Source organism: Trachymyrmex cornetzi, unplaced genomic scaffold, assembly GCF_001594075.2.
Source record: "Trachymyrmex cornetzi isolate Tcor2-1 unplaced genomic scaffold, Tcor1.1 scaffold1727, whole genome shotgun sequence".
Lineage (NCBI taxonomy): Eukaryota > Metazoa > Arthropoda > Insecta > Hymenoptera > Formicidae > Trachymyrmex > Trachymyrmex cornetzi.
In genome coordinates, this window is record NW_017296340.1 from 16,856 (window position 1) to 20,246 (window position 3,391).

Genomic DNA, 3,391 nt, shown 5'->3' on the forward strand with positions numbered 1-3,391 from the left:
ATATTAATAATGTAAGCGACCCATGTGTTTCTGATAACGGATAAATATTAATCTGACGGTTTGCGTGGTGGGGTTAGCTGTAGGAAGGGGTCAAAAAATACATGTTACGTTTTTTTTTTGCAACTTTGTGACTCTCCCATTTCCTTACGTCACGCTGAAATCGTCAGATTATTGAAATGTACACTTTTCTACATGTAATTAACACACCATACCTTAATCTGACGCGTTCGAGTTAGATACTAATCTGATGGGCTCCCCTGGACCCCCGGCTCTATATAGAGGTTTAATATGTGGTGGGGGTACTTATTAGGGTGCAAGCTTTCCCCCTTTGTGTTATTCTGACGCGCTCGAGTAAATCCCAAAATCCCCGCTTGGCCTCCCCTACTATAACAATTAAAATAGTTTACATCAATATGTTATCGCTGTTCATTCTACTAATAAAAAATAAACTGTGAAATTTGCATCTAGTCAGTATATAAGCTGTTATTACAAACAATTTGACAATTTACTTAATTTGTGATAATCAAATCTTGTTATTTAAATAAAAATTAACGTGAAAAAACGTTTGTTATGTACGGATTCTACAAGTTTGTCCTTTAGAAGATTATTTTCAGTGTGTCCATTATTTTAAATAAACATGCTCGAACACATAATTACCAGATTTTCTGCGTCGAGGATATAACCAGAAACTCAGATTTGTCAAAAAACAAGATTGTAATAGTTATAGATATCGTTAACAAATATGAATATATGTGAATATATGAATGTGGTTATATTCTCGACGAAGAATCTGGAAATTATGTGTTCGAGCATCTAGCCATGCTTATTTAAAATAATGGATACACTGAAAGTAATCTCCTAAAAGATAAACTTGTAGAATCCGTACATAACGAGCGTTTTTTTACGTTAATTTTTATTTAAATGACAAAATTCGATTATCACAAATTAAATAAATTGTCAAATTGTAATAACAGCTTATATACTGACAAGATTCGAATTTCACGATTTAAATTATTAGTAGAATGAACAGCGATAACATATTGATGTAAGCTAATTTAGTTATTGTATTTATATTGACTAACATTTTGCATAGTGGTGTATGCCCTTTATAATATTAGTTCGCTGATTTTATATCTCTATAGGCGCAAAATATATTCCTGGAATGTTATATAGATATTATTTTAAAAAATTAAAATGAATTATTATAATACTTTGAGAATATTGTATAATATTTTTTTAATGTTATGAGAGTATTTTATAGGTGTTGTATGCCCACTTGTATAAATATCCTTGGTATATATATATACATATATATATTTATATATATATTATCTTTAACATCCCTGAAATATTATTAAAATATTTATTAATATTATTTTTATACTACACTGCAGTTTAAATTTACAATCTAGTAACGACAACGTCTTAAATAACGTTTCGACTTTACGTACACATCTAGTCTTACAGTAGCATGTCAAAATTATTTTTAGTCTTTAAACATATATTTAAACTGAATCGATGTAACAGTTTTACAAATTAAAGTAAATCGTATTATGATACTTTTTAATGTTCATACAATATTACAACGCTAAATAATGTTACTTTTAATAATCATGTAATATTATCAGTAGTTCATATATAACCATTCATTAATATTTCAAGAATAATATTTAATATTATATAATTTCATTAAAATATTCTTCTAATGTTACGTTTAATCTTCTGGAAATATGCTTAAAATATTGTTTAATATTAAATAATATTGTGCCTATAAGGATATAACTTTCAGTATGCACTAATGACTAATCTAATATAATACGAGTGACCGAATTTTATTCATATATGTATGAATGAATGTAAGTACAGATGTCATCTTCAAATTAGCAACCTGCTCCAGACCAACCATTTCCTTTGTCAACCAGTAGGCAGGTTTCATCGATATCTAAAATAACCATGGAGAAAGGAGAATTTTAGATATTTCCCTTGTTATTCTATGGCGATCCTTCTTTTGGTAATTGCTACCTTAGTTTATGTTGGTACGTCGCATGGCGCTAGTGTCGATGGCACTAGGGAGAGCGTGTGGCGCACCGGGCCTCGGGAGATAGATAGGCACTTTTTACACTTTTTCGTTGTTGATCACGACACGTTGCGAACATTGTACATCCTGCGTACTCAACTTAAGATAGTGATCAAAATAAACGCATTCCTTTCTTACGAAGTGTGTGTTAGTCATTGCACCAAACTAAATAACGGATATGCATATTGCATGGTATCCGTCCGTCGTTTTCATGAACGGCAAAACCTTAACATCCCTCTTAACAAATTTTCTGGAATGCTATGTTGAGGAAAGAGTGGCGATGAAAAAACGGTATCTCCCAGAAAGATATAGACGACATGATAAAAATTTACATTGCCAAAATAATGAACAGGCATGGCAAGAGGTTCTTAAATGGAAAATTCCTTCACACATGAGCGTGTAGCAATCCCAAGCTGCGCAGTTTCGGAGGGAAAGCGTCCAAATATTCTCCACTCGCGCGTATTCGCTATTCGATGGGGTACGTCGATTCGGAGTGATCCCGATTGATCACGGCTCGATTGGACACCACCAATCGACCGGTGCTTAGGAGCTTTGTAGTCTCAAGCGCTGTGAGTGGCTCGTGTCCAATTAAGCCGTGTCCAACTGGGTGCCACTCCGTCAATTCTTTACAATCCCGATTCTAGAAATTTTTAATTTTGTATCTTTCTTAGTTTTAAAATTATTTCCCAGAAATTTGTTTAATTGTTAAGGCTCCTGACTATTCGCGGCAGCCATGTTGGAATCATGACGTCAGATGCGAGGAATGACACGTTAATTTATGCACGATGCCATTTTTAAACAAAGACAATTTGGATGAAACGAAATGACGAGATCACTTTAAAACACGTGTAAAAATTGATGACTACTGTCCTTTCCTCCCTTGATAGTCAGTAAATGGTCGGAAAAGACTCGTAAAGTAAGCCTATATTCTGGCAGAAACACACGGTTTAACAGCTGTTGAAACGAGTTAAATACACATTTTTACGTATAAGATTCCAAGATAACTTTAGTTGTCATCGAAAATTACGACTATGAGAAGTCGTACGAAACAAGTCACATTTTCACAATTAAGCAAATAATGACGAAATGGCATCGTGCACAAATTTCGTTGTCAAAACTGGTCAAAATGTTACTTTTCCATGCCTATAAGTTCGGCCATTTATCGTGGTGCGGCGCTATAACATACATACAAGCACGAGCCCATGTCCGTGTGTTCGCCTGCGGCGCACGGACATGGGTTCGTGCTTAAGGGGATGCTAAACCGATTACCCAACTCAATCAAGGTCGATAGTACAGACTTTTTTAATGCCAATT

The 3,391-nt window shown here is 33.9% G+C and overlaps 1 pseudogene; it reads left to right on the forward strand.

The window, feature by feature from the left end:
* LOC108759184 (cytochrome c-type heme lyase-like) overlaps positions 1-2,574 on the forward strand; it is a 10,747-nt pseudogene extending 8,173 nt beyond the window's left edge.
* The last annotated feature ends 817 nt before the right edge of the window (positions 2,575-3,391 follow it).